We start from the raw sequence: 26,237 nt of genomic DNA, 5'->3' as shown, positions 1-26,237 counted from the left end.
ATATGTATATAGAATAAATTAGAAATATAAAGTATTATTCTGTAATGTTAAGATATTTACATAATAAGTATCATAGTGTTTTATATTTTCTTTCCTCTTATCTTAAAGATCCAGCCATATTGTTATGACATTCAAATGGTTTCTGAACTACTCACTATTATAAATTATTATGTGTGTGTGTGTGTCCTTTTACACGTGCATTTCTATTGTTTACGGAAAAGTGAAAATGGCTGAGTCCTTGGTTACAAACATTTTTTAATAGATAGAGCTACGTGGCTTTCCATATCCTTGAGATTATTTATTATTCAACTTCTTAATTGTAGTGTGATATGTAAATAGTTGAATCTCAATATTGTGTTTTTTTTTTTTTTTTCGGTACGCGGGCCTCTCCCGTTGCGGAGCACAGGCTCCGGATGCGCAGGCCCAGTGGCCATGGCTCACGGGACCAGCCGCTCCGCGGCATGTGAGATCTTCCCGGACCGGGGCACGAACCCGTGTCCCCTGCATCGGCAGGCGGACTCTCAACCACTGCGCCACCAGGGGAGCCCTTAATATTGTTTTAACTTCTAGTTACATGTCAGTTTCATCATCTTCTCACATATTTATTGGTCATTAATACTTTCTTTTGTCATATGTTTTGCCTACTTTGGTTTGTTTCTTTTTTAAATTGATTTACAGAAGTTCTTTATATAGTTTCACAATGATCTTTCAGAGGATTTTTAATACACACACAATCTTATTACTTCTGAAATTTCTAAGTTAGAAAGGAATTGCAGTGGTATCTGAGATATTACCTAGTGCAATGACTCTAAACTAGGATGGGTGTGGTAGAACAGTAGTGGGTTTATCTAAGTCACTTGTGAAGCTCTTTTACATTACACCCTCCTTTTCTTCTGGAAGAATTCTGGAATGCTGGCCATGTTACAGTAGCAAGGGGAGTGGGGAGTTGGGGTGAGTAAGCACTTGTGCGTTTTGATAAACTACTTTCCTAGAGGATTCTGATTGGTAACCCCCGTCATTCCCCCAAACACATAACTAGTTGAAGACAAAACCAGCATTTGATGCAAAAACTCCCACTAGTTTTAGTCAAGTCTTTTCCTAATTGCACCAAGCTACTTTGCTTTGCCCAGACAATTCATTTTGATGGAGTCTCCATGATACTTACTGGGTCCAGACAGAAACTATCTTCTTCGATTTACTTAAACTCTGCTCTGGGAGCTCCCTTGCTTTCTTCTCCTTCACTTAAAAACAAATAAGCAAACAAATTAATGAACAGACAACAACACAAACTAAAAAAACTTTAGGCAGAGGGGACTAATTATTTAGTAAAAATTCATGTTCCCTTTTCATGGCCTGGGTCTATTGCTGGTTTTCAGCTTCTCATCCAGGTGTTATATTTCTTAGACCTTTTTGCATCCAGGTAGGGCCATGTAACTAGTTCTGACCAGTGTGAATGGAAGTGATGTATATCATTTTAGGGTTGGAGTGGAGGCTTCTGCACTCTTATTCACCTTCTCCTCCTGTATTCAGACAACCTTTAAGACCTTATGCCTAGATGATGGTAGAGCTCCAGTTAAGGACACTGCATCTTTGCATAACCTCATGGAGAAGAGTTGGCTGACAAAAATATTGAACTGTTATTCAGACAAAAATATTGAACTGTTATTCAAGGTGAAATCATGTTCTATTGTGTTTAGCCACTAAAATTTTGGGAATATTTGTTATAGTGGTTAGGCTTCCTCTAGCTAACACACTCATTAATGAACTATTTGGTCATCAACTACCAATGAAACAACTGTCCTCTTCTCCATGGCTAATCAGATGGGTGGTCATCTGTCACAAGAACTAACCAATCATTGATAAGATGCCTAGTACAAAAACTCTGCTCAAGTAGAGGTGATGCTCACCAATAAAATTCAACTGTATTGAGCATTTGAAAATGAGATATATTCAGAATTGACATTTGGCTGTGGGAACAGAAGCAAAAAGAGACATTGAGAGACCTGAGGTAGGAGACAAAGTTATGAACAATCATATTATGAAGGATATTAATGTGGAGGAAGTTGGTCAGTAGCAAGAGTAGCAAAATCAGGGACAGAGAGGACTGAGTCATAATAGCATGTGTTCTAGTGCCTCTTGCTGCTGAGGGGCAGTGGGATAACGTAAGCCTGGGAATATGTTGGAGCATTTTAGTTTATGAACAGCATTCCATCCTCTGTGAAGTTCAAACTCTGTGTAGGGTTTCTGTGTGATTCCTGTTTTCTCTTTTTCCATGTGTTTCCTTACAACAGATCTACTTTCCTTGAGGTAGTCTGAGTGAGTTTCTAGCAACCAAGCTTGCAGTCAGAAAAGACTGACAAATTGTTATTCTAAGTTTTCATTAATTAGTATGTGTTAGATTTGTAATAAAATTAAACATTGAAATATTAGTTTAAAAAGTAGATATTGCTGTTATGATAGCTTTTTGACATATTATATGATTATAAAATTATGTGCAGTTTATTATGTTTTGGCCTTTAATTTTTTCAACAAACGTATATTAAGTACTTATTATTTGCCAGATAGTTTTTGTTAATAGAACAGGAAAGAGAATGAGAATCAAGATTAGATTTGAGTCATTCCATTTCTAATTTCAATTATTCTCGCAATATATTTCTTATTCATTATGTCCATACTTGATTTGGGATCATACACACATTTGTCTATATTTGTCTTAGGATTGGTCCTCCAGAAGCTGTACTTTCAAGATGTACTCCCAGGATGCTCTCCTGGCTTCTCCTGGTACATATTAACCATGTCCTGCAACTCCTTCAGTGAGTTTCTTTCTTTCTCCCTTTAGCAAGTTTCTTTCTCCCCTTAGCAGGGCCCTGCTAAGCTTTGACTCTGTTATTGTCTTTACTAGAAAGGAGAAATGGGCCAGATCCTGAGGAAGGCATGTATTGTCTTGTGAAGTGTCTGGCTCAGTTGAGGCCTCTGCATGGTCTTCAGGCAGCGCAGTGGGGTCTTCCATTCTCTAACAAGGGGGAATGGGCTTCTTATGCAGGCCCAGAGGGTTCTGGGGTATCTGAGAGCTCAAAGTTCTTGAGTGGATATCCCTACCCCTAGACTCCTTGGATGGGCCCCACTCCTTTCCTGATTGTATAGAAGACTTGCCAGGCTGTAAATTCAACCTTATCAAAAATTCTCTACTCTTATAATTAGGTTCTAGGCCTGATCTTCAGCATGGTCTGTCCTGTGATTGTAGGAGAAGAGCATTTCCATAAACATTGCCCTGGGAGTCTTCTGACTTTCACATTTTACCTTAAGTGGCTAATTGGCTGAATTGAGCCTGTCATTTTCTCTCTTCAATGCATCAATATCACTCAACAATAATCAAATAAATCTCCCAGTCCTGATAATTACTATTTCTTCCATATCTCACAAATGCCAATGATATCACAGGGGCCATTGCATCCCTTCAGCAGTAATCTGTTCCAAGTCACCACAGGTGAAATCCTTGGCAATTGCCATGTTGCAGCACACCAGAAGGCTTTAGTACTCACTTAACCCAGAGATGGAGTCCTTGTTGCCATCTGGCAGGGGAGTGATCCAACTTCAGAATCACATCCCAGTGCTGCTGGCTTCTCTTTCTCTGCCCAACCATTGATTTTGGTGGGCTGGGGAGTGAATAGTTGGTGAGAAATTACAGCCAGCTTAGCTTTGAAAGGAAGGTAAGAAGTAGGGTGGGAGATAGAAGGGATATGAGGAGCAGGGCCTGGAAGGAAACTAATTAGGTTTTATAGCAGAAAGAAAACAGCCAGTAGAGGAAACGGGGTGAAAACACAAGAGCCTGAGCTAGTGAGAGTAGATGGAGTACTTCTCTTGAGATGGGAGGGAGGAAAGGAAAGAAATACATACAGATAAGTGTGTCAGTGGTAATAATATAAAGAATTGAGCCCTTTCTATGTGCTTGGCACAGTTCTAAATGTATGGGTAGAAATTAGTTTTCATTTGATAACAGCAGAAGACAATTTTAAAAAGTTTTCCATCAGGTCTTTGATATCATTTAGTATAGTAAAATGGGAGAAAATAACTCAAGTGTTAAAACATAATTTTCTTGCTATTAAGCCCCATTTCCTTCTGTACTTTTCTTAAAAGAGTTGGATGTATATTTTTAATTTTTTATAGCTAAATATTAGAAAACACCACTCATTGCATAAGGTTCCTATTGTTTCAGTCTTTTCTCTTCATCATTATCCCTTTACTTTAGATTTAATGGGCAGACCTAAAAAAAAAATTGTCTAGTATACTGCACATTGTGTATGGAACGTGAATGAAGAGCTGTGCACATTTCTTTTTCATAAGACATCTTGATTTGATGGCTCAGTAGGCAGCAATTTATTGCAGTAGTTTCAGCAGAGATCTTAAAAAAAAGTGAGGCTTTGCCCTGAACGAAAAGGGCAAAGTTAACAAGCAGCTATATAGTGTCTCACCACTGCAAATAAAGGTGGAAGGATGCAAGAGATAATGTAATGAGACATGTTCAGTTTGAGAGGTCTTTGGAGTATTCTGCTGTGATGGATACTGTGCAGGACCTTGTCATTCCCTATATCCCTTTGTAATGCCTTTTAACTAAGGTCTATGAAAAGCTCTCTATTACATATTCAACTTCTTTATTTGGTGAATGAATAATCTCATGATCATTGCAGTTGAATTACTGCAAGTATGAAACTTTTTTCCACTAATAAAAACAAAGCTTATGAGTCAACTGCTAGGACTTTGCTTTCAATCGTACCCAGCAACATTATTCAGATGGTACTGGCTTTAAGTTGGTGGAGGCTTGTAAACTTTCACTGTACAAGCTGCTTTTCTTTGCAAATAGCAATGGTAGCCATTTTTGGCACATTGAAAAGAGATAGGCTGGGCAGCAGCACTTGACCTTAGGATAATTGAGCTTCTTATTTCAAGTAACTTTAAGTAATAAGTTAATAAAACAGAACCAGTGAGATCTGCATTCTGTTGTTAATGTTATTAATGATTTAAAAAATCAGTCCATTCTTTGGACTAAAAGCTTATCATGTATCATATCTTAATATAAAGCCAGCCAATTTTGAACCCTGTCGGAGGAGGTTCAGTTGCTGCATAATTTCTTGTAAAGTTGTTTTACCTGCAGCATTGACTCTGGGGATAGCATTAGAGTAAGGTTTCAGTTTATTTCCTTTTGTTTAATCAATAGATGAAAAAACTGCTATAAACAACTGTATAAGGGAAATCATTTAACATGGTTTGAAAGTGTGTTCCCAAATCTAATGATTAATAGAACTAGGGCATAGGTCTTTTGCTAAGAAACTTGCAAGTCTGCTGCTAGGAATTTTTCTTTTAACTTGTCTGGAATACCCACTAAGACTAAAGGCCATAAAAAGAATTTAGCTCACAGAAAGGTTTATGTCATTCATTTTTAGCCGGTCATTTAGAAGCAATCAACTGGGATGGTACTTAACTATAATCACTTAAAATTTTCATCATGTTACTTTCTTTTAATTTAATGATTTGATGTTAGTATGCTTATGGTAGCTTTTAATGAGATAAATGATTGGGGAATGTACTGTCCAATACTATCTCGGCTGCAAATGGCAAAAAATCAGTGAAGATAGTTTAAGTGATCCTGGGAATATGGCAGCAAGTGAAGGCATTTGTTGTAAATATCTCCAGGTTCCCACATAAAAATAGACAGAGGATCTAGACTGTAAAACTAAAAATCGAATGACAATTTTTACCACAAAATTATATGATAAGCTATCCCCACAAATACAAAAGACAGTAAATGACACCTAAGATCTGTACAGTGTTAACATCTATGTGGGAAAGTGCAGAAGGCAGCCACAGAGCATCTGGCAGTGAACAGAAGAACCAAAATCCACAGGAATTCACTGTAAAGTGCAGCAGACCAATTAGAGAACAGCAGTTAAAACTGAGAGGGGTTTTGCCCCATCCAATATTGGGTGAGTGGAGGATCTATGGTAAGTACTGAAGGGTCTGGAACAGTCTAGCCCCTAGATTCACTCTTGAAACTGACCTGCAAGAATTCTCCTCCAGAATAGGCCTTGCTCTGAGAGGCTTCTTGGAATAGAATCAAAACAAGTCAAGCAGCATAGAGAATTGAGACAAGGAAAAAGAAGGTCTAGAAAAATGTGGAGGAGAGGAACAGAGACAGGAAGTGTGAGAAAGCAAGTCACAATATTTCTGAATACTGCCAAGGAACATCAGAAGAGGGACCTTGGGAAGTTAGACAAGCTACCCCAAACTTATATCTTTGTAAAGGTTCAGGAAATCTGATTTCACATGAAATGAATGACCAAAAATTATCAAGGTCAAATTTCATACAAAGTTATTAGAAGGAAAAAAAAACACAGAATAACATTTCTAAAAAAACAAAAGCAGATCAGAATGATAAGCTCACAGAATAGAGTTAAAACCTTAACCATCTAGTGAAAAACACAACATCAAGAAAAGAAATGACAGGAAAGAATAAAAGAATCAGAACTTTAAAAACTCAGAAATGAGGATATGATGAAAGAATTATGTAAGAATTAGAAATGAAATGAACTTTTTTGGTTTGTTTTCAGAAATGAAGACTAAACTAGAAGGAACACAAAAGCAAAAACACAACAGATAGTGCCTTAAGGGAAAGGGGTTATAAAGAAGGACATTTTAAAAAAATCTTAAAGAAATAAGAAAAGAGAGACAGTTATTGAAAATGGGGAAAGAAGATCTGACATACAGATAAAAGGAGTCCCTGAAAAAGAAAACTAAAGTGAGGGAACAGAATGATTACTAAGAACTATAATTCTAAAAAACTCTATTGAAATAAATAAAAGTAAAAAAGATTTGAGACTTCATATGAAAAGAGTGGTCCATCTACCTGAGAATATTGACCACAAATGACCAATACGAAGACATATTCTAGAAAAATTACTGGACCTTAATTTAAAAATCAAAACAAAATATTTGTGTTTTGAAGTAAAATAGCTAATGGCTAATAAAGGAAATCCTTAGATTTTCATCACATTTTCAACAGTATTACTTTATGCAAGAGAAATTAAAGTAACATATTTAAGATATCCAAAGGAAAAAAATTAGCTTAGGATTTTATATCCAGGGAAACTAACATTAAATATAAAAGATACAAAGTATTGTTGACATGCAAGAGCTCTGAGTTCTTTTATTTCCATGAGCTCTTCTAGAAGAATCTACAGGAGATTGCTACTTCAGAAATCAAAGACATAGAGAGACAATGACAAAAGTGTTAATGGTGAGGATTAAACATGTGGTTTACTTGTAAAACTAATGCTAAATAAGGGTTAAAGGAAAAAGTATTGATAGTAGTTTAGGGTGTAGGGTGTATTCTCTAAACAATGTAGATAAAATACACCTATAAAGATGAATGGAAGAATGAGGAGAGCACATCTAATATTTTTAAATGGTGTTTACAATTATCGGTGGTTGGTATTGGTATTTTGAGACTATTGTGTGTGCAATTTGGGATAAAGTAAATGAGTAATTATGGGATATTCTAATTCTTTTATGCCCAGTGTCCTTGAGAACCAGGATACTCTGTGTGGGAGAGACGGTATACAGATGTAATATAGAAAAGATTAAGTAAAAAACAAAATAAAACAAAACTCTGTAGTCTTGAATTTGAATAGAAAATGTAAGCATGACTCATGAATAGGAAGAGGAAGCAAGACTGGGACCTGATGAGGTCTAGAAACAATGACCAGTTCAGTAGTAATGCATATGCCTAATGCCAAAGATGGTCTTGAAACAGTATTTCCCACTAATAGAAACCAGGGAGAGATGGCTACTTCTAAGATGAGATGTGAGCCTCAATAGCTGCTTATGTCCTAATAAAAAGAGACAACCAGGCATTGTGTGTCACCTGATTAAAACAACAACAACAGGGCTTCCCTGGTGGCGCAGTGGTTGAGAGTCCGCCTGCCGATGCAGGGGACGCGGGTTCGTGCCCCGGTCGGGGAAGATCCCACATGCCGCGGAGCGGCTGGGCCCGTGAGCCATGGCCGCTGAGCCTGCGCGTCCGGAGCCTGTGCTCTGCAGTGGGAGAGGCCACAACAGTGAGAGGCCCGCGTACAGCAAAACAACAACAACAACAACAAAACCCCAAAACCCCCATACGCTTATAGTCTTTCCAAAGGCATTGAACTCAAGTCTGATCAAGCCTCTGGATTGAGCTGCCAATTTCTGGAAATTGGAGAATGGAGGATTATGTTGAACTGCACCATGAATGTGCAATCAGCAACTTCAGATTGGCAAACTAGACAGGTCAAATATCTTGGGTTATTCACAGATCAGTTTTAAAGCTAAAAAAAGGGGGTGGAGATAACATGTAGATTAAAGGGAGTAATGATAATAAATTTTAATGGACAAAAATGAACTGTAGTGGCTTGGGATGCACCTCTAGGTGGCAAAACTATGAAGAATTGTGAGGAAGTGATTACTGTAAAAGTCAGGATAGTGGTGACTTTTTATGAGTGGGGGAAAGAGACCTTTGAGATAGGGATAGGACATATGGAGGAGCTTCTGCAATCAGTGGCAAAGCTTTATTTTTTGACTTGGATGGTGATTTCAAGAGTGGTGTTTTATGTGACTTTTCATGTTTTCTCCTGATGATTAACAATGTTGCACATCTTTTCCTTTATCTGTTGACCCTCTGTATGTCTTCTTTGGAAAGCTGTTTATTCAGAGTTTCTGCCCATTTTTAAATTGGATTGTTTGTTTTCTTGCTGTTTACTTGTATGTGTTTTTATATACTTTGGATATTAGACCCAGATATATGATTTGCAATAATTTTCTCCCATTCAGTAGGTTGCCTTTTAATTTTGGTGATGGTTTCCTTTGCTGTGCAGAGCTTTTTAGTTTAATGTAGTCCCATTTGTTAGGTTTTGCTTTTGTTGCTTGTGCTTTGCATATCATATCCATAAAATCATTTCCAAGGCCAAGGTCAAGAAGATTTTCTCCTGTGTTTTTTTCTAGAAGTTTTATGGTTTCAGGTCTTATGTTCAAGTCTTTACTCCATTTTGAGCTAATTTTTGTGTATGGTGTAAAATAGTGGTCCAGTTTCATTCTTTTGTATGTGGCTATCCAGTTTTCCCAACACCATTTATTGAAGAGACTTTCCTTTTCCCATTGTGTATTTTGACTCCTTTATCATAAGTTAATTGACCATATATGTGTGGGTTTATTTCTGGGCTCTCTATTCTGTTCCATTGATCTATGTGTCTGTTTTTATGCCAATACCATACTGTTTTAATTACTATAGGTTCAAAATATAGTTTAAAATTAGGCCATGTGATTTTTCTCTCTCAAGATTGCTTTGGCTATGCAAACATTTTAATTGAAGGAATTATTAGAAGTATAATAATAAATGAGTTGATTATCCAGTTATATCAACTGGCTGGGTTATTATAGCTGGGTTATTATGCATATTATATAATATATGAAAATGATAATAATAATAAATAAAATAATAGCTTATTTTTATACAGCACTGTGGCATGCCAGGCAGTGTTCTAAGTGTTTTACTAGGCACTATTATTATTCCCACTTTTTAGAAAGTGATTTTGAGGTGTAGAGAGGTTATATGATTGCTCAGTGACACAGTTAGGAAGTAGGAGAAATAGGATGTACATGTAGGCAGCTTAACTCTAGAATCACTTTGTTTTTTTAAAAAAGTAAATATTTCAATATTTGTTAGAGATGTTGTGATGATAATAGACATTAAATGAATTCCTATATCGATGTTATTCAATCCTGAACCTTTACTTCTCAAAATTTTCTTTGTCTTGATTCCTGACAGAAAAGTGAATCTTGATTTGAATTTTTAAAAACATTGTTTTGATTTGGATATTGAGGTAAAGCCACGAGCAGAAGAGAAGCAGGAGCAGAAATTCCAATTTATAAAGATATTTCAAGAAATAATTTTACAAATCCTATTCTGCCCATATCAACCGTGGTACATTCCAAAGGTTAGTTGGCAGCATTTAAATGCCAACTTGATATGCATATATATAATATATTTTGGGGGAGTAGGAACCAGTATTTTAAAATACGTATCAAGGACCTATCATTTTATCTTTATACACCCATATTCATATGCATATGGAATATCCAATGAATTAAAATCTTCACTGGCAGTTAATTTATTTTGTCCATTGTGTGCAAGGCATTTAAGTATATCTTGGGAAAAAAGCCCCAGCAGGAGCACAGCAGGATCGCAATATGAACATACTAACTTGGGTGGTGGATAAGTTAGAACTCTCTTAGTTGCATTTGGCAAAAACACAATTCAGTATAAAATAAAAGGATGCTTTTTGCGGGGGAAAGATTCTGAGGTACACTCAAAAGAGGAATGTATGATCAAAGAAGGACTGGGGGTCAACCAATCCTCATGAAAAATAGGATTTGGATTGTTGGAAATTTTTACCTCCTATCTATACCACTCAGTTAATCTGCATCAGTATTTTTCTCTCATCAAACCAGATTCCTTTCATTGTTCTGGTTCATAGGGCTACTAACAGCTTCCAAAATTAATGTATTAAAGCTTCAGGTGCTACAAAGAGGTAAGCTGAATCTCGTGGAAAAGGACTAATTGACCCAGCTTGGGTCAGCTCCTAGACCCATCAAAGGTGGCAGAGTAGTTCCTGTAGAAACCAAAAGGATGGAATATGAGAAGGGACAGTTCCTAGAAGAACATATTTGGAATGATATTCTCAGAAGAATGGGATGGAGCCAGAAAATAAGAGTTGTTCACTATAGAAATGGAAAATAAACAACATTTTATGCCAGTTTTGACAAAAGCACTACTGTAACTCTAGATATGATTTTTCTCTGCTTTATTAAGGTATAATTTACATAAAGTAAAATTCAACATTTAATTGTATAAGGTTGTTGAATCTTAACAAATGGTTATATTTGTGTAACAACCACCACAATAATGATATAGATTATTTCCAGCACCCCAAACTTTCTGTAGTGACCCTTTGCAGTCAGTTTCCTCCTCTAAGTTGTTGAGTGCATTGGCCTAAGTTGTTTATAATTTTACTTTATTATTCTTTTAATGTCTGGAATTTCTTGAGTGATACTCCCTTTGTCATTCCTGATATTGGAAAATTGTATCTTTTCCTTTTTTTTTGATCAGTCTGACTAGAGATTTATCAGTCTTGATATTTTCAGTGAATCAACTTCAAATTATAACATTAAAAATAAATAAAGGGACTTCCCTGGTAGCGCAGTTGTTAAGAATCCGCCTGCAAATGCAGGGGACACAGGTTCAAGCCCTGGTCCAGGAAGATCCCACATGCCGGAGAGCAACTAAGCCCGTGCACCACAACTACTGAGCCTGCGCTCTAGAGCCTGTGAGCCACAACTACTGAGCTCACGTGCCACAACTACTAAAGCCCACGTGCCTAGAGCCTGTGCTTCACAACAAGAGAAGCCACTGCAATGAGAGGCCTGCGCACCGCAATGATGAGTAGCCCCCTCTTGCGGCAACTAGAGAAAGCCTGCGTGCAGCAATGAAGATCCCAACACAGCCAAAAATAAATAAATTAAAAAATAAATTTATTTAAAAATAAATAAATTAAAAACTTTAAAAATCTTGAAATTTTTTTAAATCAAAAAATTTTTAGTTTAAACTTTTGAAATTAAATTGTAATAGAAATATAGAAAATTCTGAATTAAAACATTCATAGCATGATGACTGAAAAGATACCATGATAAATTATAATTTATTATTTTTTCTCCTTCATATCTCTATAAATCAACACAAGACTGTTATCTTCAAAGTTATTTTTCTACTTGTTCAATATACCATTTGCTAATATTATATTTATAAAATACAAAAAACAGAGTTCCACAGCCTCATCCTATATATCTGGCAAGCTTAACTTTTTGAAATGTTCACACTTTTGTTGCTACAATCATCCATAGAAGTGAAACATTTCCTCTTCTTGTCCAAAATATTGCATGTCTCCCTCTTTAAATTTTAAGACAAGCTTAGTTGACTCCCTCAAAAAACTATGCCACAAATAATTCAACTTTCTTTTCAAACCTCTCACAAAATCTTTGACTCATGTCATTTTTTGGAAATCCTTCTCACAGTGGTGTGTGAATGTGTATGCATATGTTTGTGTGTATGTGCGTATGTGCATATGTATAAAATTGAAAAATTGAAGAAACAAGGATTTCTCCCACTAGATAGCCTCAGATATACCATTACGGAGAATATAAAAGATTCTTGTAAGAGCTCTTGCAAGTAGTAATAGCAAGGTGTTACTTAGGCCTTTAGGATTAAGGGAAGACAGATATTTAGAGATTATCACTTTTAGTAATAAGGCCCTTGGCTGACGAATGAGAGAGTAGAGAGGAGTGAAAGGAATAAATATGATTCTGTATAATAATGTAAATCAGAAACTCTATTGCGGAGGGGGGGAGTTTTAAATGAAGAAAACTCTTTTTCCCCCTCCATATAGGATTAGAATGTTTTGTCTTTAAAAATTAATCTTTTCCTTTGAAAGATGTGTTTATATGTGTTGTGTCGTGTGTGTGTATATCTGTGTGTAACTTGCACTGGGAGGGAACTGCATAGAAAACCAAACCTGGAGAGCCCAAACTGATCCTGGACTGTTTTGGGGGACTTGGGTTGTCGAAGATCATCATGAATTGTCCTGTTGGAGCAACAGGACTTTTTAATGGATTCACTGGGAAAAATGAACATCTTGAAAGAAAAGAATGGATCATAGAATGAGATTACATCCTGTAGGTGTTAGGTGGAAGTTTCCTGAAAGACCACATAACAAAGGAGCAAGACAGAGAACTGAGGACTTGAGTGTGTGACATCTTGCATACATTTTCCTGGATATTATGGGAGAAGTCATGGTTAGCATTCACTTAAAATAGTTTCAACATCTATATCTGAATTTCCTTTAATTAACCAAACTCCGGTAAATTCTGATTCGTTTATACAGTTGTGTGTAGTGAATTTGTGGAGAATAAATGAATGGGCTCAGTTGGAAGTATGGTATGCCTGTCATTCAGCCAGGGCTGGGGTCCATGCAGATGGAGTAGCAGCTCCCAAGGATGCTGTGTTCAGGAATTCCCAGGCAGCAAGAAAGTGAGCAGTGGTTCATGGCATAGCTGTCATCACAGGTGGGTACATGACCCATTTCAGGGTGGACAACTCATGAGGGCTATAAGAATATCATCCTCTTTGGTCATTTTCTTTTCAGGCATGGATTGGTGAAGAGCAGGGGGTGGGAATCTTCCCTCTTCACACACACACACACACACACACACACACACAGACACACACTTTTATTGGACTATGTGCCATAGTGTTTATTCCTTCTATTGGATTGTAAAATTCTTAAAGACAGAGCCTGTATCTTTTATTTAATATGCAATACAAATACTTTATACAGTTCTATATATTCTGAGGTACCTTAATAAATACCTATTGAAAGACTGTTCTTTGAGGAGCTGCTTAGGTCATATCACTTCAGGATTTCCTTTCCTTTCCATCCTTCCTCCCTTCCTTCCTCCGTCCCTCCCTCCTTCCTACCATTTTCCCTTTTCTCTTTCCCCTTCTCTTCTCTCTCTCTCTCTCTTTTTTTTCTAACCTCTCTGCTTAGGAGAATTTTATGTTGCTTTAGACCATGTTTTATAGAATTAGCTTAGTATTTCTTTTTTGAATTCTACGTCCTAGTAAAGGGTAGCATTTAAAAAGTATTTTTCCAAAGGTTGCCGTTATGTTATTTTCGAGTTCATCTCTTGATTCAAGTAAGTTGAATTACCTTTAAATATGCTATTATTTGATAACTGCCAAAGGTATTGAAAGGTCTTAAAATTATAGCCCAGTGTACTCTTTCGCCTGATATTATACCAATGTTAATCCACAGAAAGTCAGAGGGTTTCCATGTGTAAATTTGATTTTAAATGAAGTTTTATTGAATCCACCCCACTCAAAATTTCTTAACTTATAAAACACCATATGAATCTGTTTCCCTTGGAAAAAAAATAAAAACAGTACTATGAACGGAAAGAAATTGATTCTATTGTTCAGCATCTTATTTGTACCCTCTGTGTTATCATGAACTACAGTATTTGTTACTTATATGATTTGCACCTTTTGTGACGTAAAATCTTTTCAAGGTAAAATTTACAAATATATAGCATTTTCAATATAATAGTATTGATATCTTTATCAACACTTTCCTTTATAAAATATATATTTATATAGTTGGTGAAGGCACAAAGAATAGTGGGAAAAATTCCTTCCTCAGTGCTGGCTCAGTAACAGTGGTGGATAAGGTGAAGGCAATGGTATAATATCAAGTTCAGGGTTCTGCAAGTTACTAAAGTATTCATCCCTGTTAAAGGGAATTTCAGTCCGTTATTGCCCGTCACCTGCAGGTTAAGGAGCTATTTCTTGGTTCCCGGCCATGTGTGTGTGGTTTCTGTATGTGGGTGGAGAAAAACTTGGTGGGAACGATCCCTCTGTTGGCTGCAAGCAATGGGGAGTCGTTACCTTTCTTGGAGAGGAATGAGAGAGGGGACTCCACGGAAAGGGAATTGCTCTCCTGGAATACGTGTCTCACTCTGATAATTAACTCTGTGAAAAAAAAGTCCGCTATTGGAATACTCACCCATATAATCCATCCATCCATTCATTTATCCATTTTCTTATTCATTCACACATCCAGATGCTGGCAAATTGTACGAAGCTTTTTTACGGTTAATCCCCAGAATGAGTTGTCATCTAAGGTTGGTTGTGTTCTGCGTTTCCCTTCTTGCAAATGTCAAGGACTTGATTTCCTTTCATTTTAATATTTAAAAATATATTTCTTTAAAATTTTGAAAGAAATACATGTTTAATACCAAAGAAATGTAGAATAATTTGAAGAATATTGAGAAAAATCTAGGAAAAAGAATTTACTGCAGCTCCACTGCACAAATAGAAAAAACAATGCTAACTTTTTTAGTCTCTCCTTTTTAATATGCTGAAAAGTTGCAGTCATACTAACTTCATCATCACAAGGGCACAAATAATAAATTGGTAGTACATCAGCTTTTGTTTTAGGCTCTATATCTTTGGGATCCCATGTAAGGACACATAGCTAATTTAAGCAGAAGAATAATTCACTGAAGATATCAGGTAGCTCATAGAATATCTTAGAGAGACAGAGAATCAGACTCGGATGCTACACAGTTGGAAATAACACCCACGTCATACTATAGGTTTGCTCTCTTAGAGACCCCATGGCTCCCTCTAGGCACAGATAGTGCAACGTCTATTACTAAACCTCTGTCACTGCTACTTCTGACAGCTAAATGTGGCTGCTCTCACCTTACTAGGACAGATCCTGTGAGATGCCTGTTTCTTCATATTGCATCTGAATTGAAGATTTGCAATACTGATTCTGAGTGTCATAGCCAAATCCTAGGCCTTTACCCTGACTGCAGGGGAAACTGGAAAAATGAGTTCCTGGCATGGACTCAGAATATGGCAAATTCTCCAAACATAAGAAGAGCTTTAAAACGTTCTAGTGGGGCTTCCCTGGTGGCGCAGTGGTTGAGAGTCTGCCTGCCGATGCAGGGGACACGGGTTCCTGCCCCGGTCCGGGAGGATCCCACATGCCGCGGAGCGGCTGGGCCCGTGGGCCATGGCCGCTGAGCCTGCGCGTCCGGAGCCTGTGCTCCGCAACGGGAGAGGCCACGACGGTGAGAGACCCGCGTACCGCAAAACAAAACAAAACAAAACAAAAAAAACGTACTAGTGACCCCTAAGCATGAAAAATGCCCACTAAATTTTCCCCCTGACTGTGCAACATTAATATACCCTCTTTTTTTTGAACTTCCAAATAAGATTAACAATAGCAACAGACAAACGCTCCAACCTAATTTAATCCAACAGACTTAAACAAATGAAACCTGATGCACCCGTTCTCTAAAAGCAAGACAACATAAAATCTCATTGGTCTTTGCATCCAGTTCCATGTCCAGTGTCCTTAGCTTATAGTAGTTCTCCTGTAGTTTCATTATGATCCTATCGTGATATTCTATAACATATGGACTAAATTATGAAGTAAAACCCAGCAATAAAATAAAATAAACACACCAGTGAAAATGGAAATGTTACAAAGTCCACACATTGTTTATGCATTTTACTCAAATGTTCTCAGATGTTCAAAATAAAATAAAATAAAATTAACCACCAATAGTAACAACACCTATTTTGTTTTTTCAGTATCACCATTCAAGTGTGAGACTAAGCCTTCTTCATACCCAGAATCTAAACATTGTTCTCAATCAGTTTTGGCATATGGTATCCTGGTGATGCAAACGAATTTCTCCTGCCTTTCAATGTACTATGATATATTTCATAAGAGTTAGAAATGTTTACTTCCTTTAATTGAAGTCCTGGTGTGTGACTATCTTCTACATTAAAAAAATGACTTCTATTTTACTGCTGCATCATGTGCAAGTTGAAGGTAGTGTGACAGCAATTAGGGATCCAATTAAAATTAAAAATGTTGTGGTGCTAGTAATACCAAAAAATTCAACTGAGGGTGATAATCAGAAAAAAACATTTATCACACGCATGGCTTAGGACATGTATTGGGACTATTTTAATTTATCCTCTGAGTGATAATAGGCAAATATCCTTTGGAACTAGATTATATGATCCATGCTGATTTTATATAGTCTAAAATGTGGAAAGCATACATTTTAGTATAACACAAACAGGTAACTAAGGTGTCATAGCTCTGAAATGAACGAATGTTAGTATGTCTCACCCATCCTTACCCCTACCAAAACTTCCTTTTAGAATAAAAGGTCCTAAAGCCCACATGGAGCTTAATTTTTAAAATAAAGGCTATTCTCCCCATGAAAATAGACTATTATGGCCCAAAAGAAAGATTAAAGGAGTGTGTGACCTCTATCGATCCATGCTTATGTAGCAGTTGAACTAAACAAAGTTCGTGGAGAAGTAACACTGAGCAGTGGAAAGAGGGAGGCCCCCAGGGTGGGAGAGACCTGCATCTCCATCCTGGCCCCACTACTTAATAGCTTTGACTTTGGGCCAGGTGTCCGACTGCTCTAAGCACCACTTTCCCTATTTATAAGACGGGTCATCATCCCTCATTTGTTGGTGGGTTGCAAACATTATATGAGGTTATGAGGTAACTATGTGTGTATAGTGCCAGGAACCTGATAGTCACTTGGACAAAATAGCTGTTGAGTTACTTTACCCCTTGGTTTCTCATTTTCTCTTCTGTGGGTCTTAAAATCTTTATCTTCCAAGGCTGTTGAGAGGACAAGGGGGAAATACTACAAGGTATGTATGTAGTATTTGTCCTTTAGTAAATGGTAGTTATTTAGTGTTTTTATATTCCAGGTAGCATTCTGGAGAAGGAAAAAAATGCTACTTTTTTTTTTCTTTGTCTAATCTTGAAGGATTAATTGCTTATTGTATATCAATGCTGACATAAAGTTGGCTGGAAAATAAATCGTTACCTGAGGAGGGGCAGGGCAAAATGGAGGTGCTAATAGATGCAGAGAGTTAATATATTAACTTGGGGAAAGAGCAATGGAGTGTGAAGGCAAACCAGGCTGGAGAGAGTTGAGGAGAAATCACACAGTGGAGGCCGATTGGGTAATACTATTTGTTGAAGAAGGTAGAATGGAATCAAGGTCTCACTCAAGTAGGTGCTGATGATGGGATGAGTACCTGTCATAGTTTGGGAGAATAACCACTAAGGCCTAGGATAGATAATTGGGCCAATTTAACCTACAGGAATTCTAGCCTGCCCCATGGGTTCTCATTTTTCCCAGGGAAGTGACAAAGGATTACAGGGCAACTTTCTCAGCTGAGTCAGATGCCTTGTTTGTAAGAAGCTGATGTTTCTGGTGAGGAAATTATACATGTGTTTTTTGGGGGGTGGGATAAATATTGACAATTTCTGGCTCACACTGGGGCATTTATTATCAAAAAGAGAACATATTCCAATCAAGCAGCAACAGGTGATTTTTTTCAAACACAATCCCCTGTCTTACCACACCCCTTCTCCCAGCCTGAGCACTTCCCCTTGGGGAGACACAGGTGATCCATTTTCTCAGGAGGCAGGATCACTCATTTTATAAGTTAGAGCTTTCTGGAGGACAGGTGATAGAAACTCAATTTGAATGAACTGGGCCAAGAGGTGAATTTATTGGTTCATAAAATTGGAAGGGCAGGGGTGTAATTGAAGATGATCAGATTTAGAAGCTATCCCACTACTTTTCTCTTAACTTTTGTCTTTGTTTCTCTGTAGTTGTTGATTTCATTCTCTTCCACTGTAAAAGGTGAAAGCAAGAAAAAGCTCTTCCCTTCATTCTCAGTTTGAAAAGTACTAGGGCTGGACTCTGATTTGTCACAGACTTAGGCTTCAACCAAGTACTGTGTGGTCACAGAGACGAGGTTAGTTCCCTTTCAGATTGCATGCTTTGGGTGGGAAAATGTTGTTGTTCAAAGGAAGGGACTAGGTGATGGGTAGCCATTCACCAGAAGTGGCCCCTGGGGGTTACTGTGAGCTGGGTAATCTGTCTCCACAGTCCATGGTTAGTTAGCACCTTACACCTAATGCTTTTTCCCACCCCCCTAATATCTCATTCCCTGCACATTCTGCTAGAGATGAGCCTTACTTAGAAGGCCCCCTTGTGTACTTGTTAGTGCAAGTAAGTGTTGAGTACTTATAGTGTGCCTGGCTTTGGGAGGGATTTGGGGATACAAAAATTGGAACAACATGATCTCTATCTTCAAGGGACACATGAACATGGACTCATAACTGAGGATGTGCAAGCATTGTATAACCACTGCTGCAAGGCTCTGATTAATATTTTCAAACTTAACTGAGTGATTAACCTACTGTGATCATAGTTTTAATTTATTGGAATTTTCCTCTCAGTGTTTCTCTGTACAATACTCTAGAGATCAAATTAGACTCAACTGAACTTAGAGCTGTGGAAGCTGAATGGTTGAATTCTCTGCTTCCCCCATAGCCTGAAAAAGCTATATGTGCATATAACAACCTGTGGGCTAGTTGCCCTGGTAACACATGTGTATTTTGCCAGACCCTCAGAAAGATGTGACCTCTAATTAACCTTAAAATTAACAGGGTAATGGCAAAGAATTTCATAACAACTCAGAAGGGGAAGCAGAAAATATTCTGGGAAATGTAAATCTGAAGTGACGCTTGTAAACCCGCTGAGATAGTAAAACACTATGGGATTTCAAAAGGCCGAGAGATTACAAAGCATGAACATCGGAACGATAATTGAGTATATTTTTTCCTCATTTCGATCCTCACATCTAAATGCTTTGAAGGGGAAAAATAGTTAAAAATGTATTTAGCCCAACATCTTTTACAGTAGATGTTAGATACCACATTAAAAATGGACTCTACTCTTAGAGAATTACTGATTGCATATTTTGCAATTGCATATCTTTCTCCTAATCCTGTTTTTGGGAGTTCATTTGATTAGGTTTCCCAAAACTAGTTTATCCTCTAAAGCCACAATGAACGCTTTTTCACACATGATTCATTATTTTTTGTTGTAAAATTGGGTGGAAGAAATATTTTCCTAGCCTTATTGGGATGTAATTGAAATACAACATTGTTTAATTTTACGGTACATGACCTAACGATTTCATATATGTATATATTGCAAAATGATTACCACAGTAAGGTCAGGTAATACACTCATCACTTCACATAGTTACAATTTTTTTGTGTGCTGACAACTTTTAAAATCTACTCTCTTAGCGAGTTTAAATATATACCACACAGTATTGTTTTGTTTTTATTTTTAAACATCTTTATTGGAGTATAATTGCTTTACAATGGTGTGTTAGTTTCTGCTTTATAACAAAGTGAATCAGCTATACATATACATATGTCCCCATATCTCTTCCCTCTTGCGTCTCCCTCCCTCCCACCCTCCCTATCCCACCCCTCTAGATGGTCACAAAGCACCGAGCTGATCTCCCTGTGCTATGCGGCTGCTTCCCACTAGCTATCTATTTTACATTTGGTAGTGTATATATGTCCATGTCACTCTCTCACTTTGTCCCAGCTTACCCTTCCCCCTCCCCGTATCCTCAAGTTCATTCTTTAGTAGGTCTGCCACACAGTATTGTTAACTACATTCACCATGCTGTACATTAGATCCCCAGAATGTAATCATCTTTTCACTGGAAGTGTGTATCCTTTCACCACCTTCACCCATTTCCTCTACCCTTCACCCTCAACCCCTGTCCCTGGCAACCACCAATCTGTACTGTTTCCATGTTTTTAGATTTCACATATAAGTGAGATCGTACAGTATTTGTCTCTTTCTGTCTGATTTATTTCACTTAGCATAATGCCCTCAAGGTTCATCCATGGCAAGATTTCCTTCTTTTTATGGCTGAATAATAATAATATATGGCTGAATAATAATAATAATATATGATATATGTCATATATTCTTTAATCATTCATCTGTTGATGGATACTTAGGTAGTTTCCATGTCATGGCTATTGTAAATAATGCTGCAATGAACATGGGAGTGCAGATATCTTTTCAAGATCCTTTTTTCATTTCCTTTGGCTATATGCCCAGAAGTAGAGTTGCTGGATCATATGGTAGTTCTATTTTTAATTTTGGGGGGACTCTCCATACTTTCATAGTGGTTGCACCAATTTACATTCCTACCAGCAGTGCACAAGTGTTCCCTTTTCTCCAATTCCTCACTGACACTTATTATCTCTTTTTTTTTTATCATGGCCATTCTAACACATGTGAGGTGATACGTTGTGGTTTTGATTTGCATTTCCGTAATGATTAGTGATGTTGAGAACCTTTTCATGTAACTGTTAGTCATTTGAGTATCTCCTTTGGAAAAATGTCAATTCAGATCTTCTGTGCATTTTTTAATTGGATTATTGATTTTTCTGCTATTGGATTGTATGAGTTTCTTATATGTTTTTGATACTAACTCCTTATCAGATATGTAGTTTGCAAATATTTTCTCTAATTCTGTAGGGTGCCTTTCATATGCTGTACAGAAGCTTTTTAGTTTGATGTAGTCCCACTTGGTTTTTTTGGTTTTGTTGCTTGTGCTTTGTGCGTCATTTCCATTAAACTGCTGCCAAGACCAACGTCAAGCAGCTTTCCCCCTATATTTTCATCTAGGAGTTTTTTGGTTTCAGGTCTTACATTTAAGTCTTTAATCCACTTCAAGTTAATTATTGTGAGTGGTATGATATACTTCATTCTTTTTCATGTGAATATCAAGTTTTTCCAAAATCATTTATTGGAGAGACTATCTTTTCTCCATTGAATATTCTTGGCTCCCTTTTCAAATATTAGTTGACCGTATATGCATGAGTTTATTTCTGGGCTCTTAATTCTGTTCCATTGGTCTATGTCTTTATGCCAATATCATATTATTTTCATTACTATAGCTTTGTAATATAGTTTGAAACAAGAAGTATGATGCCTCCAGCTTTGTTCTTTCTCAGGACTGCTTTGGGTTTTTGGAATCTTTTGTGGTTCCATATGAATTTTAGGATTGCTTTTTCTATTTTTGTGAAAAATGCTATTGGAATTTGGTAAGGATTGCATTGAATCTATAGATTACTTCTGATAGTATGGACATCTGAACAATAATAATTCTTCCAATTCATGAACATGGGACACTGTCCCATTTAATTTGGTCTTCTATTTCTTTCATCAACGTCTGATAGTTTTCAGTGTACAGATCCTCACCCCCTTGGTGAAATTTATTCCTAAGTATTTTATTGTTTGTCTCTAAATCCCTACAGTAAATAGGATTGTTTTCTTTGTTTCTTTATCAGATAATTTGTTGTTAGCAAAGTTTTCCCTCGGTATCTGTGGGGGATTGGTTCCAGGACCCTCGTAGATACCAAAATTCAAGGATGCTCGATTCCCTTATATAAAATGGTGTAGTACAGTTGGCCCTCCTTATCCTCAGGTTCTCCAGCTACAGATACAGAGGGCCAACTCTAGAAATACCACTGATTTTTGTGTGTTGATTTTGTATCCTGCAACTTTACTTAATCTGTTGACTAGTTCTAAGAGTTTTAGGTGGAGTTTTTAGGATTTTCTACATGTAAGATCATGAAATCTGCAAACAGAGACAATTTTTCTTCTTCCATTCTGATTTGGATGCTTTTTCTTTCTCTCTCTCTCTCTTTTTTTTTTTTTTCTGCCTAATTGCTCTGGCTAGAACTTCCAGTACTATATGGAATAGGAGTAGTGAAAGTGGGCACCTTGTCTTATTCTTGATCTTAGAGGAAAAGCTTTCAATCTTTCACTCTTGAATGTGATGTTAGCTGTGGGCTTGTCATATATGGCTTTACTATGTTGAGGTGCATTCCTTTAGATTCAATTTGTTGAGAGTTTTTGTCATAAGTAGGTATTGAATTTTGTCAAATGCTTGCATTGGTATCTGCACATTTGAGTAAGCGGTCTTCTCTTCCAGACTTTATAGATTCGCTTTGGCAGGGATAGTCCTTTACCAGTCAGCTCAGCTTGGAGTACTGGATGGGTCAGCTAGTAGTGTCCTTGGGCAAGTGGGGCTCACTTTCAGAGTCTCCATTTGGGCAAAGCTACTGCCCATGCTCTGAGGTCAGGGGATGCCACTGGCTGGGTTCCATGTTCAAACAGGGTTGCTGGTTGGGCTCCCTAATTGTGGGGGCTGCTGGCTGTGCTCTGCAGTCAGCTGGGTTCTGTACCTCTGGTAAGTCCAGTTTGCTGGCTGCTTTCCCTTGCAGGGTGGTGTTACTGGTTGGACTCTTCAATTAGGCAGGGCTACAGGCTGGCTCTGAAATCGCTCCTAGGTGGAGTCTTAGACTGTGATCCCCAACCTGATGGTGCTGCTGGATGTCCTTGGTGTTCAGGTGGGACCAAAGGCAGGGCTTTGAGGTTGGATAAGACCTTCAGGTGTGCTCTGAGATCTGGCAGGGATGCAGACTATGCCCTGAAGTTGGGCTGGGCTTCACGATCAGGTTGACTGCTGACTGTGCTCCTCTGTTGGGCAAGGTCACTGGTCAGGCGCTCTGGTTCGGTGGGGCCTCCAGGTGTATCCTGCAGTTGGGTGGGACTTGAGACTGTGCTCCACGGTCAGACGGGGTTGCTGTCTAGGTTCCCTTATCAGCTGGGGCTGCCAGCTTTGCTCCACGATTGGGTAGAGTCACTGGCTGAGCTTTCTGCCTGGGCGAGAATATAGCCTGCGTTCAGCAATTGGGCAAAGCCTGGGCTGGGCTCTGCTGCTGGGAGGGGTTATGGTTTGCGCTGCCCAGGGTCATTGTTCAGGCTGCTTGGTTATGGGGGGCCAGAGGCTATACTTAACAGTTGGGCAGGACTGCTGGCCGGGTGCCTGGCAGCCGCAGGACTGTAGGGTGGGCTCCGCAGCTGCTCAGAGCCTCTGCTCAGGTTTCCTGCTCTCGCGAGACACGACGCTAGAGTCGGCGGTTAAGCGGGGCCGTGAATTCAGTTCCCTCCCTGAGTGGGGTCATGAAGCGGGCTCGCTGCTTGGTGACTTGAATCAGGCAGAACTGCCCACCGAGCTCCCTGGCCAGAGAAGGGCTACCGGCTGGGCTCCGCGGCTGTGGGGAGGATTGCCGTCAGCCAGGATCCGAGCGTTGGTTGCTGTAAGTCATCCGCCATCTATGTGTCTGTCAGCCCCTCAGTGGTTAAGCCCCGCAGATCTCCCCAGTGATCCCTGGGAGGCGAGACCCAACTGGGCCTCCCGGGAGCTGCCGCACAGGCTGGGGGAGCTGCAAGTCCAGCCTGGGCTCTGTCTTTCCCACCGGAGGAGCGGCGGACCCAGGTCAGCCCTCTCCCCAGCGCGGAATGACGCTGTGCCGAGCCAGCCTCAGGGAAGGTGGACGCGGTCAGTGGGTAGCCGCTCTTCTTACCTTCCTGTGTGGTCCTCCAGGTCGCTGTGGTCCAGGGGCGTGCTTCAGCCTCTCTCTCTGCCCCCCGCCTCCCATTCTAGAATTTTCACAGTGGTGTCTTATCTATGCATAGTTGCTAGTTGGTCTTCTTGTGGTGGGGCAGAGGCCAGAGCAACCGGTGTTGCCATGTCACTCTCTGGATGTGAGAGTGGATGAGGCGTCTTGACACTTTAGTTTGTACTGGGCATGTTTTGTGCAGAAACAGGGGAATAATTTACGATTAAAGGGCCCACTGGTTCTAATACGTCCAATTGTTGTAAACAGATTTAGCTACTGTATACTTGTTGTGATCAAATGTAAGAATGACCGTCAGGCATTGGAACCCTCCAGAAAAAAAGGGAGGAATGCTCTCCTAAGGACACCCAGGGAAAGTTTACAGAATTGACTAGGGAACAGATGCTGTGAAGAAGTGGATTAGTATACATAAATATTTACGAGGAAGACAAAACATATTCAGACACTTTCTCATAGTGAATCAAACATTTGAGGTTGAAATTAGCCAGCACTGGCATCTCCTTGACTTTCTTCTTGTTTTTTATCTAGCCTTCCTCTTCCTTTGGTTGTTTCTTGGCAGCTCAGCGTAAACACTCAGGAAATAATATCTCTGAAGGGCTTATTCCTATGAAAAGACAAGATTAAAGTAGATTCTTTATGCTCTCAAATCAGTTGGGCTCTTTAATATGTTGCTAGTACAAAAAATTTATTCGGCCTTCAACAAATTTTTCGTGGCTTCCTCATTACCCCTTCTTCTAACATAACTTCTGTTTCATGGTGAATGAAATCTTGCTTTCAGCAATTTCAAAGTGACTTCACCTGACCCACATGATTTTTAAGGATCAGAGAAGAGGCCAGATTTAATATTAAGTTTCAGCTGTGTTGTTCATGCTGACACTCAGGCAAATCCAACTTTCCTGGGCTGATGTTTGGCAGGGGGTCCTGTTTCTTCCAGCTATAGGCTAGAAATTATAGAATTTATGCAAAGTTAAGATCTGCTTTGTGTGAAATTAAATGATGAAATGAACACTGGAAACTTGGCAGGGTATTCTTTTTTATTAATCAAGTGAAGAAACCCCCCTCTTTTATAAGCTTGGAAGCTTTTTTTGTTTTGTTTTTCTTTCTACCTTTCTGTCACTCTGTCTTTTACTTTTTCTTTTTAGTAGTGATAGGGAGAGGGTAGTAGGTGTATCCTGACTGTAAATCCTACATCCCTGATGGGCCGGTTAGGTTCTCTAAGATTTTCTGACATCTTTGTGAATTGTCTCATAGCTTATAGGACATTTTTTTCCCTCTGTGATATATGGGTTGTGAAGTCACTGTGTTGACTATATTCAATACCTTGAGTTTATTGTGGGTCATAGAAGAGCGCTCTATGGTGGACAATTCTAAACTTCTATTAGAACCATATAATCTTTTTTTTTTTTTTTTGGCTGGCATTTTTTTCACTTTGAAAGACAGGCATTATTATGTTTCTACTTTCCTAGGGTTTGGGCGCTGTCACAATATTCTCTAGGCTTTCAAAAGTTTGATAATGACTTAATCCAATTGTTTAATTACCCTAAAATTTAAGTTAGAATTGAATGAAAGCAACTTGATAATCTTTAACTAGGTATATTCCACTTTTATAACAGCAGTGTTAGTTCAGGTTTTGGCTGCTTTTATGTTCAGAGAATAAATGACCTCTTGGTGAAAATCAAAGTTAATAAAATGTTTAGCATTTAAATAATTTTTATACTTCCTCCTATTTAAAGCTTCTTTTCCTATAAGGGACAATATTTTTCCGAAGTGTTTTTTATGCCTAATATTGAAAGATTCTCCAATCCCCTCAGAAGCTTCCTGCTGAAACCTCATGTAATGTGCTGCAAAGAGGTCTATGATAAAGTGTCTCTAATTCCTTATTTGTACTCCTGTCTCCTCTTTTGCCTTCCTTTTCACCTTTTCCTTTTCTCCTTGACCCTGAATTTTTTTCTTATCTGGTGGAACTGCTAGAATCCCTGCTGATAAATCTCAGCTAAAGACTCTGTTTCCTGCAGAGGGCAGGAAATGTTGCAGCTCCTCCTTGATTGATAAGAGGTGCAGAGCCCTGCTGAGCAGCTGCAGTAAGCAAATCCCTGCTTCAGCAGAAGTGGGTGTTTTTAAGGTATTGATCTCCATCTGAGAATTTGCCTTACTTACATGGTG

Source organism: Tursiops truncatus, chromosome 7 (genome assembly GCF_011762595.2).
Source record: "Tursiops truncatus isolate mTurTru1 chromosome 7, mTurTru1.mat.Y, whole genome shotgun sequence".
Taxonomy (NCBI): domain Eukaryota; kingdom Metazoa; phylum Chordata; class Mammalia; order Artiodactyla; family Delphinidae; genus Tursiops; species Tursiops truncatus.
This window is presented reverse-complemented; position numbering follows the sequence as displayed.